Source organism: Curcuma longa, chromosome 10 (assembly GCF_044706935.1).
Source record: "Curcuma longa cultivar G26 ecotype Majalengka, Jawa Barat chromosome 10, ITB_CL_G26_1.1, whole genome shotgun sequence".
In the NCBI taxonomy this organism is placed as follows: Eukaryota; Viridiplantae; Streptophyta; class Magnoliopsida; order Zingiberales; family Zingiberaceae; genus Curcuma; species Curcuma longa.
In genome coordinates this window covers 1,837,622-1,850,327 of record NC_133870.1, presented here as the reverse complement: position 1 = coordinate 1,850,327, position 12,706 = coordinate 1,837,622, and positions in this window count along the sequence as shown.

Sequence of the window (12,706 nt, the reverse complement as noted above, 5' to 3'; positions counted from 1 at the left end):
ATTTTCTCGAGCGCTTTTCTCGTTTTCTCTCCTTCTCTTTCCATCTGTTCCTGAGGCTTTGTGCTTGGCGATCTGAGGTTGAGTCCGCCGGCGACGCTCGTCTTAGAGTGCACCTACGAACGACGCGAGTGGTTGTCGTATCTTGGGAGAATCTTGCCTGCGAGCCTTTGCACCGTGAGGCGGCAATAATTCTCTAGGGACAGTCGGCGTGCCGACGCTTCGATCGGATAACTATTCTTAACTCTGCTCTTTATATATTCTTCAGTTTGCTATTTCGGTGTTGTGCATGTATTATTTCTTGCTTACATTCCTAGAGAATTATTGCACATCTAAGTAGACAATGATGAATATTGGAACATCTGGATCTGATGAGGCTAGTGCCAGGCCCGAGAGGTTTTTCGGGCAGAATTTCAGACGTTGGCAACAACGAATGAAGTTCTGGCTTACTACACTGGGGCTTTTCTCCGTCATAGAATCGGATCCTCCTTCACCTGATGAAGAGGAACCTGCTCGTAGTGTTGCCATAGAGAGTTTTAAACAGAAAGATTATCTCTGTCATGGGAGAATTCTGTCTGCTCTCTCGGACGCACTATTTGATGTGTACTGCTCAACATCCTCGGCAAAAGAGTTATGGAAATATTTGGATAAAAAATATAACTCTGAGGAATCTGGTTTAGAGAAGTACACTGTGGGTAAGTTCTTAAAATTCAAAATGGTTGAGGAAAAATCTGTTGTTGAGCAGACCCATGAATTTCAAATTCTGATTCAAGGTCTTGCTGAAGGAGATATGCCGATACCCGAGAAACTTCAAGTTTTGTCTATCATCGAAAAGTTGCCTCTGAGTTGGGAAGATTTTGGCATGACACTTAAACATATGAGAGGTAAAATCTCTCTAGATGATTTAATGATTGCCTTAAATATCGAGGAAGAACATCGGAAGCAACATAAGGATGATGATAAGACGATGCCTATAGATTTTGCTCCAAAGGTGAACGTGGTAGTCTCTTCAAACAAAAATAAATTCAAAAACCAGAAGATGAAACCCAAACCAAAGGTTCAGAAGAAAAATGGAACTAAGCCGTGCTGGGCTTGTGGGCAAGTAGGACATTTTGCCAAGTTCTGTCTTGAACGAAAGGATAAGAAGAAGAACCAAGGCAACATGCCCAACACCAAGCCACAAGTTAATGTCGTGACGGCTAGTGCTGGCACCAACAGCGGGTTTGTTTCCTTTAACCCCGAACTAAATTTGATTCATCAACCCAATGAGTAGTTAGTTGATACAGGTGCTAATGTGCACTGTTGTGCTGATCGCTCTGCCTTCCTTACTTATCAGGTAATTGAAGGCACTTCCGTAACCATGGGGAACCATTCTGCAGCCACGGTGTTTGGGATAGGACGAGTTGACTTGAGATTTACCTCAGGAAAGGTCCTATCACTGCATGAGGTGCATCATGTTCCAGCGGTTCGACGGAATTTGATTAGCGGGTCAAAGTTAGTTCGTGCTGGCTATGAACTAAACTTTAAATGTAATAAAGTTGTACTATTACATTTAGGAACTTTTATTGGAAAGGGTTACCTTAATGAAGGTTTATTTAAACTTAATGTTGAAAATGCTGTTTTAAATAAATCTTATGATATTGGTTGCTCTTATAACATTGAATCTTATGATTTGTGGCATGATAGATTAGGACATGTTAATTTTCATACTGTAAAAAGGATGATGAATCTTGACATGATTCCTAAGCATGCAATAAATGATAAGAAAAAATGTGAAGTTTGTGTGCAATATAAGCAACCCCGTAAACCCTTTAAGTCAGTTGATAGAAATTCTAATATTTTAGAATTGATTCATACTGATTGTTGTGAGTTTAACGACATGATAACGAGAGACCATAAAAGGTATTTTATTACCTTTATTGATGATTACTCTCGTTATTGTTATGTTTATTTGCTGAAAACTAAAGATGAAGCTTTAGATAAATTTATGATCTTTAAATCTGAAGCTGAAAATCAAACAAATCAAACCATTAAGAGGATAAGGTCTGATAGGGGTGGAGAGTTCACCTCAAACTTGTTTCAAAAATTCTGTCAAGATTCAGGTATAATTCATGAGGTCACTGCTCCATATAGTCCTCAATCTAATGGTGTAGCAGAACGTAAAAATCGAACCCTTGAAGATATGATTAATTCCATGTTAGGCAGTTCTGGGTTACCCAACTTCATGTGGGGGGAGGCTCTATACACAACTTGTCATGTGTTAAATAGAGTACCAATGAAGTCAAGGGATAAAAGCCCATATGAGCTTTGGAAAGATCGAAGGACAAGTTTGAAATACCTTAAAGTGTGGGGGTGCCTTGCAAAGGTACTAGTACCCGAACACAGAAGGAAAAAACTTGGCCCGAAGACTGTAGACGGTATCTTTTTGGGTTACGCTCAGAATAGTCCTGCATATAGATTTCTGATTATTAAATCAGAAATTTATGGAATAGATGCAAATACTATTGTAGAACTTCGTGATGCTACATTTTTTGAGGATATATTTCCTATGAAGACAAGAACACCTCAGTCTATTTCTAGTACTCCTGCTAGAGATGAGTTTGCTTCCATAGAGGTCCCATTATCCTCAGTATGTGCACCTTCCTCAAGTCACTCTAAACTAGATGAATCTAGCGAGTGTACAGAATTGAGAAGAAGCAAGAGGCAACGTGTGTCTACAGATTTAGGTCCAGACTTTGTCACCTACAATATAGAAGGTGATCCTATAACATATAGAGATGTTATGGCTTCTTCTGAAGCCAAGCACTGGAAAGAGGCCATTAAAAGTGAAATGGACTCTATTATCTCTAATGGCACTTGGAAGTTAGTAGATTTACCTCCTGGATGCACCACCATAGGATGTAAATGGGTGTTTAAGAGAAAAGTAAAACCTGATGGGTCAGTAGATAAATTCAAAGCTCGCCTAGTTGCTAAGGGATTCAAACAAAAAGAAGGGATCGACTATTTTGACACTTATTCTCCTGTTACCAGAATTACTACAATCCGAGTGTTGATAGCACTAGCATCCATATATCATCTTGAGGTCCATCAAATGGATGTCAAGACTGCATTTCTTAATGGAGATCTTGAAGAGGAGATATATATGGATAAGCCAGAAGGATATGTAGCTTATGGAAACGAGAATAAAGTATGTAAGTTAGAAAAATCCCTTTATGGTTTGAAGCAAGCCCCAAAACAATGGCATGAAAAATTTGATAGAGCTATGCTATCATTTGGCTTTGAAATAAATGACTCTGATAAATGTGTATACACTAAAATGAAAGGTGATAAATGCATTATTTTATGTTTATATGTAGATGATATTTTACTATTTGGATCCAACCTTTCTATTATTAATGAGACAAAGGCGCTTTTGGGTGGAAAGTTTGATATGAAAGATATGGGTTGTGCTGACATGATTTTAGGGTTGAAGTTGACTCGCTCAACTGATGGAATAACAATTTCTCAAGCACACCATGTTGAGAGAGTATTAGAGAAATATGACTATAGCCACGTAAAATCTGTAGTCACACCCTATGATCTTTCAAAGACTCTCCACAAGAATAAGAGTGGCGTGGCAGTGTCTCAATTAAGATATTCCCAAATAATTGGTAGTCTAATGTATTTGGCAAATTGTTCTAGACCTGATATTTCTTTTGCAATAACAAAATTGAGCAGGTTTACCAGCTGTCCGGACAGAACACATTGGGATGCATTAGACAGAGTACTCAAATACCTAAAGGGGACTACATCCATGGGCTTGTGGTATGGGAGTTTCCCTGCAGTCCTGGAGGGATATAGTGATGCTAGCTGGATAGCCGACACTGCTGAGTGTAAAGGCGTTACTGGTTATGTTTTTACACTGGGAGGCGGTGCCATTGCTTGGAGGTCTGTTAAACAGACGATTATATCACGTTCTACATCTGAGGCAGAATTGTGTGCTTTGGATACCACAGTAACTGAAGCTGATTGGCTAAGGGATCTTCTTACTGAAATTCCCTTGATTATGAAGCCAATACCTCCTATTTCAATGAACTGTGATAATCAAACAACAATAGCTCAGATTAGAAGCTCCAAGTATAAACCAGAAACAGAAGAGACATATACGAATAAGATTAAAATCTGTTCGTGAGCTAGTGTCTCAAGGAGTGGTGTCGTTGGACTTTGTAAGTTCAAAGGACAATATTGCTGATCCACTCACAAAAGGACTTGATTCTGAAAAAATCAAGAGATCCAGTAAGGGAATGGGACTGAGGCCTATTCTGGTTCATCTATAGCAGCAACCCAACCTATCTGATTGGAGATCCTGAGAAGTAGGTTCAATGTGGTATAAACAAGCTATAAGGGTGAACCATAAGCATAAATAGATTGAGATGTAATCTCATAGTTTCTTCCCTGGATAGATGCTTGACTGCTAGTAAGGATGAGCTTAGTGCTCTTAATGAGTTCAAGGTCTTAATGACAGGATGCTTGCAGTACATCCTTGGAGAACTCACCTATGTAAGTGTAACTGTGGGGCCGCAATGTGGGGGGTCTAGGCAACCCTCCTTACCACTTATGAAACAAGATTCGGTGGCATGGCCGTAATGCACCAACCCAGAAGGATTCAACCGTCGCCTGTGATGAGTTGTTGTCAATTGATTTTCACATATAAAAGGTTTAAGTTCAAGACTTAGTTCACTTCAAACCTGTGTGAATAAGATTGGTGTACTTAGGTGAAAATTCAAACCGGAACGTATTTTCACTAAAAGCTCATTACGACAAAGCCTCAGAACATGTTTTGTTTTACCAAAATGATTTGAATTTGTGGGGGATTGTTGATTTTTTCCTCGAGTCTGTTGGGTTTTTCGAGCCGCAAAACCGCTTTTGCGTGCGGAAACCTCGAAGCCCCATGACAAAAAGGATCCGTGCGAAACAAGAAAAATGCTTGTACATGCTTAAAACCTTAGATCTACACTAGATCTACGAGATAAGAACTTTACCCTCGTTGCGTGCCCTTCGCGTATCCCGCTCGTCCAAAAGATTGCCGGATCTCGAGAGCTACACGCGTAGACTCCTCTATGGTATCCACACGGACACTTTGGTGGAAAAACCAAAACACAAGGTGTGCTAGCACCTTAGAGAGTTTTGGCCAACACTAGAGGAGAGGGAGTTGGAGAGAAAAACTCAAGAGAGAAGGGAGGAATGTCATTCACGTTGAATGAAATGGAATGAAGAAAAATCTCACTTTTCTTCCTCTTGTGGTGGGCCACCACACACCACAATAAAGCCAATTAATCATATTAAAAAGCCTTAACACCCCATGAGTTACAAACCACAATTGTAACCTCCCATGAGGTGGCATTCATGATGATGTGGAGGCTTACCATTGGCCACCACTTATGCCACCTCACCTCAAAGTCAAATGGTCAAGTCAAGCATTGACCATGAGGTGGCATAAGTCAAGTCAACATAGATGATGACATGGCAAAAAGTCAAGTCAACATTTATGATGACATGACACAAAGTCAAGTCAAACTTGACTCCCAAAGTCAAGTCAAACATGACTATAAAATTCTCCTTCTCAAGTCAAGTCAAACTTGACTTCTAATCTCCCAAAAGTTGATCAAATCAACTTCACTAGTCTAGTTTGGATTACACCTAACCCAACTTGATTCATCACATGAATCTAATCCTCTTGGTTCATCATATGAACCTAATTCCACCTAATTGTCCTTTGTGTGTGACCCTATAGGTTCTTGTAACGTTGGCAATGTCCTAAACTCATTTAGGTGCATAAGTAGTGAGCGGTATCTAGCAACACATCACTACTACCCAAGTTACAAGAATGTTGAGATCCAACATCACCTTGTGACTACTAATTGTGACTCTCACAATATGTGACAATGTCCTTCTATCCTTGATATCAAGATTGATCAAACCGAGGCATAGACCGTGTCATCCTCTAATCAATCTATGTCTTGAACTCCAAGTAGACTCACTCCAATCAAACGAGCTCAACATCTCATGTTGACTCATTTGGGCATGGCCATGCACTTTAGTGGTCTCACTCTATCAAGAACTAAGATATCACTCCCGTCATATAGGAGGGATAGATCCCATCTACATCACTCACATCCCACCACATAATTTGTTACATACCCAGTAATCGCCTTTATAGTCCACCCAGTTACGGGTGACGTTTGACGAAGCCAAAGTATGTAACTCCTTATGTTGGGAACCATGGTGACTTCAGGTCTAAGGACTAATAGTCATACTAATAGCCACATGAGAAAGTATATGACACTCATATAACGATCCATGATACTTTCTCATGGCGGGTCATTCAGTATACATTCTCCAATGCATACCCATGTGTCAACTTGATATCTCATATCCATGACTTGTGAGATCAAGTCATCATGTTGACCTACATGCTAGTCTCTATGCATTAACATTGTCCCTGAATGTTAATACTTGACTAGGAATGCTTTAGAGTAGTGTTCTCTATTTCATCTCACTATCGATTCAACCAATCGATTGATATAGATATGAACCTACTACTCAAGGACATTATTATACTTAGTTATTTGACACCAATACAAGTAAGTATAATAACCACAAAAGAAATGCCTTTATAAATAAATAAAATATGATACATTGAGTCCATACATCAATCATCACATGATTGGCTCTAGGGCTCTCACTAACAGCGTGAACACCTGTTCGGCGGAAATATATATGTGCGCAAAGAGAAGGAAAAAAGTATATAGATTTTCTCGAGCGCTTTTCTCGTTTTCTCTCCTCTTTCCATCTGTTCCTGAGGCTTTGTGCTTGGCGATCTGAGGTTGAGTCCGCCGACGACGCTCGTCTTGGAGTGCACCTACGAACGACGCGAGTGGTTGTCGTATCTTGGGAGAATCTTGCCTGCGAGCTTTTGCACCGTGAGGCCGCAATAATTCTCTAGGGACAGTCGGCGTGCCAACGCTTCGATCGGATAACTATTCTTAACTCTGCTCTTTATATATTCTTCAGTTTGCTATTTCGGTGTTGTGCATGTATTATTTCTTGCTTACATATGAGTAGTTAATTCAAATGTAAAATGAAGTTGATAACAATATCTTTGTCTAAACATGCAAAATTTTCACATAATAAAGACGTACAACTTAAACAAATTAATTTTTATTTGAATTCACTCATTTCTAAAAAGATTTTAGACATAGAGAACTTTTTAAAAGAATCTAAAAATTAAGCACATAATAACATATAATTCTACAACAACAAAGAAATAATAAAGTAATGCTAGTGTTGCTGGTTTAGGAAGATAAGATACAATGTTATAGCACGTTGTCGAAGCTGTATCTGAAGAGCAAACAACTATTAAGAGCACGAGCAGATTTGTAATGATTCGGAAGAAGTGAATGATGAAGACTCTACCTCGATGTTCCTTTTATAGGCCTTCTTCAAATATTGATGTGACACTTCTCGATCGATTGGATCATTCCCAATCGTTTAGGAGACTGCTGACGTGAAAGCATCTACAGTCGCTTGGATGCTGCATCTACGATCACTTGGACGTTGTGGTTGTCCACTCCTTGCTCCCGCCTCATGGTAGAACTCGACTCTAACGGTTTAAGGTTATCTCGAGCCAATCACTCGAACTACCTCCCGGTCGTCTGAAACTGTGGAACCTTACTTCCCTAGACTTGATATACGTAGTTAGTATGATATAAAGTTTAATTTCACTCGCATGTACCTTGACTAGATATTTAGCTCCCAACTGACCTATTTAGTGTGATTTGTTAAGTTCAGCTTCCAGCTGACTCTATTTGGACTTGTATGTCAAGACTTCAGCTCATAGCCGATTTTGCTTGGATTTACTCTACCAAGACTCCAACTCCCAGCTAACTTTGCTTGGACTTGCTCTATCTAGTTTCCAACTACGTCTTTTTTGCTTGGTTCCTAATCAAGACTTAACCAATTGCACAGTTCCCAACTAGGACTATATACTTACCTAACTTCACTAGGACTTAGCCAATTGCATGGTTCCCAACTAATACTTCACACTTACCTAGCTTCACTATAACTTAGCCAATTACTTGATTCCCAACTAGGGCTTCGTACTTGTCAAATAACCTACTTCACTTGATACAAAATCATTAGTTCACAAACAAACTAATTTTACACTTAGTCATACAATAAAACTTTTGGTTCACTATGGTACATTCAGCAACAACAATCTCCTCCTTTAAAGTTAGTTTCAAAATAGTTAAAACAATTTTGCATGGTAAGAACAAATGCATGATAAAATGCAATCATACAGGTTGATCAGGAATGAATCATAATTTCTCTCCCTTAATCATACCTCTTTTAAGATACTTTAACATTTACTAACATTTCTCCCTCTTTTTTATAGATTGAAAATTTAGATTTGGAAGAGAAGGCTTCCATAAATGCAAGAATTAAAAGTAAATTCAATCATCATTAATGAAAAGTAAGCATGTATAACAAACTGAACATCAAAATAAAGCTAGACTGATAATCAAATGAACATAAGTCAATTACAAGTCCAAAATGAGTCAACCAAGTCAAGTAAAAAATATAGTAAGTCAAAAAGCAAGATGAGACAAATACTACAAGCCCAAGTTCAAAAACAAATACATCTATAGCTAAGTCGATCTAATTAGAAGGAGGGGGTGATTCATGTGCTGAGCTCGAAATATATCCATCAGCTCCTTTAGCTAAGCATCTACCTATTGAAATCCCTGAGTGACAGTATCCTGAAGTAGGATCACTCGGTTCTCTAAAGTCAATCCAAGTGGAGATGCTAGAGCTACTAGAGGTGTTGGTAACTATTCTTTGGTCTTGTGAACTTAGCCATAATTTCGTCAATATCTAGCGTTTGAAGTGGCAATTCTGGTGCAAGTGGCCCCCTTGCTTCCAAATTAGGATACCATCCATAACTTTCATCTTGGCTAAATTGAACTGCTTAACTCGTATGATGTCAAATTCAAATAGAGGTTTGATGTTATCCTGAGTAACATCAATCCCTAGGGACAAGAAGATGAAAGTCAAGATGTGACAATAGGACATGTGGACCTGACGACTCATAACGATAGATGAGTGATAAATAATGGACTTGAAGATCTATAGACTAAGGTTTAGGTCAAACCTATGTTTAAGGGCACAGAGAAGAAAAGAGTGAAATGAATGTATAGAGGTTGGATCTCTAGTGTTAATAGGTAAGATACATGACACTAGGACCTTAAGCAGAGCATAATCTGTGACTCTAAGCTGGACCACATTAAAGTTGGTGATGGTAGAAACTCATGCACCATTAAAGAAGTATACATAGATGTGGTTCAGTGTGAGAGCAGAGTGAGGATCAACAAATCGTAGAGTGGTGAAGGGAAAGAAATAAAATGTCTATTCCAAGGGACTCAACTCTAGCTTTTCCCTAATCAAGGTAGGTGTGAATATGATATCCACACCTCTGACTAGATGTATAAGTAAAGTCATCAATCTGTACTAGGTTGTTGTAGAACTAGACATATAGATCAATGTTTATTGCTTGATCATAGTAAATAAGGGTGGAAAGACTATAGTAAGCTATGATCTCCGTAATATTTGGGCAATGGTCAGTATAAAATTTCCTACTTAAATATTTAGAGGGCATAGGAACATAGGTAAATTGAGAATATCTAATCCTAAAGTCCTCAGATGGAAACTTGGAGTCCCCAAATGGAAGCTGGGATGTACTAGCCTCAGTTACTTTACGTTTTTGTCTAACACAATAAAATATTTCTTAACATTAATCTTCAAAATTGAAAGAACTTTGAAAAGATTAAGTTTAGATTCGTTACCTAGGCATGAGGTTGTGAAAAGTTGCTTCAAAATAAAAAATATGGATCGAAATCGGACTCAAAATGGATTAAGAACGAGTTTTGAATGAGAATTTAAGGATTAGATTTGGATTTCGACGATTGAGTTGCAGTTGCCTATATAGAGGTCCTCCGAGCAACCACAGGGAGTGTGGTCGACCAGGAAGGTCTTATCCAAGGTGCCTGGTCAGATGTTAGATGGGTGATTGTAGGTCACTCAATCGTCTAGGTGCCTAATTTAATTTTTATTGTTGTAATAATTACCATTTATTTTGACCAGTGCAGGTCCAGGTGATTGGGTTACTCTAGGTAGGCGATTGGGTTACTCCTGGTCGGACTGGGATTTGACTTTTCAACTATCCTAGTTAAACTCGTTTGATTATATGTCTGGGTGCCTAGAGTGGATCCAAGCGATCGGGAGGTTTTCATGTTGACTTTTGAAAATTTATCTAAGTTTTTCAAAAACTTATTTTATATTCATAATACTTTGATAAAGTAAGGATACAAACATAAGTTTTTATCAAAAATAACATTTTAGAAAATATATATTTTTAAAAAAAACCTTTTTAATATGTCTAACTTTGTCTTAAGTTATCTATCCACAAAAATAGAAGCCTTCAACTTGTTGGTCAAGTTAATTAAAATTTTTAGCTTCATGAAATATTTACTATCAACCTGTAGATTGCTTAACTTGATTAATATTTAAGTTTTTAGTCCAGATTCATATTGATGCACTAACATAAGTATCTGGAATGAAGGCTCTTACCCTATGCATCTCATGCCTTTTTAAGTTTCTCAAGACATAATCAAGTTATACTTTAAGTGCTTTGTGAGATGCTGACTACAAGACATAATATTTCATAGTTTTAAATTAATCCTAGTTTAAGAACTAAAAGTTAGCTCCCCTACTTAGGAGGCCCAACACACTTAAGTTTACTATTTGAGTTAATGTAGCAAGCATTAGTATTAATTATGTGAATGTGTTGTTTGGGTACCCAAAAATCTTGTTTTCCTATTGGATTGACTAAGTATGTTTTTGGAATCTAGGCCATCTTACCTTTGACATTTCAGTTGAGTAATGTTAAGTAGGGGGCATGGTTAATGCCGTCTTTAGTTCACCGACTTAGTTCTTCAAGTTAGAATTTTCTTCCTCAAACTTTGAAACTTGAGTTGAGATTTCAATTTAATTAACTTTAGTTGATGAGTCAGAAGTAATCTTTTCCTTAAGATCTTTGACTTCCTTAAATAAAGATTTGATTTGTTATTTGTACTTAATTAGAGTTCTAGTCAAGTATGATACAAATGTTAGGATCGATATAATCAATATATCTCCACAATGGTATGATATTGTCTACTTTGGAGCTAAAATCTCATAGTTTTATTTTTGAGATTTACCCGTCTCATACCAATGAAGATTTATTCTATTTTATAAACCCGTGATCTTCTTTATATATTTTCAATGTGAGACTTTGATTGTAATCCCAACAATGCTTCCTTCAAACGAAGGACCACCATACTCCAATCGAGGCCAACTTGATTTCGATCTCTTGACCCACAAGACCCTTTTTGCCTTGATATTCGATCCTCTTAATTTGTCAAGATTGCATAGTATTCGGTCTAACTGACCTATTAGGATTTACCTACCTCAAGAGTTTATCATGTATTTTAATAGGAGCTCCCTACCATTATCTATAGTTTGGACCTCCCCTACCTCTTTTTTTCCTTAGATTCCCTATATGACTTCACATAGATTATGACTCTGATACCAATTGTTAGAATTGATGGAATCAACATATCTTCACAATGATATGATATTATCTACTTTGGGCCTAAGTCCTCATGATTTTCTTTTTTGGCTTTATTCAAAAGATTTCTTACCAATGAAGATATCCTCCACTTTATAAACTCATGATCTTTTTTATGTATTTCTAGTGTAGGACTTTGATTGTAATCCCAACAATAGTGATGCAAAAATTTTCTATAATTGAGTTTATTTTCTCACTAGTTGACTCATCTGAGTCACTATTTTGACTAGACTTTAAGGTTGATTCAAAGTTGGAGCCTAATTCAGACTTGTATTCCTTTTTGGTAGTAACTAATGCTAGGAGGTTAACCTAATCTGAGTTTGACTCAGATTCTGAAGTAGACTTATTCCAAGTTACCTTGAGTGTCTTTTTCCTTTTCTTTTTATCATTGTAATTGTATTTTTCGTTATCTTTTAGAAGTGGACAATTTATTTTAAAATATCTCTTTTTGTTGCATTCAAAACATCGGGCATTGGCTAGATCCTTTCTTATGATTTCCTTTTTCACAAACTTTTTGAAAAATTTCTTTCGTCGGATCATTCGTTTAATCGGATTTGTGACTTCTAAAGATAGGTCATCTTCATTGGTCGATGATTTGGACTTGGATTCGGTTTCTACCTTAGGTTTGAGTTTTGACTTAAGCTTAGGTTTCTTAGCAATTAAGGCTATCCCCTTTTCTTTTTAGTCTAGATTGATCTATTCATGAAGTTCATAGTTACAAAAAAATTCATCTAATTTTATTATGAATAGGTCGTTGACTTCTTTATAGGCATCCACTATTGATGCCCATAGTTGTTCTTGGGAAGACTTTTAGGGCATACCTAATCACGTGTAAAAAAAATAAGAGTTTGCCTTAGCAAACAGATTACTTAGTTCAATATAGGATGTTTTTCAGGACGACATAGCTGTAGAGATTGATCATCGATGTTTTTCAAGATGTATTAATGTACACGGTCGGTCCTACGACTATTTATGAGGAGGTAAATTGAAAAATTATAATTGACT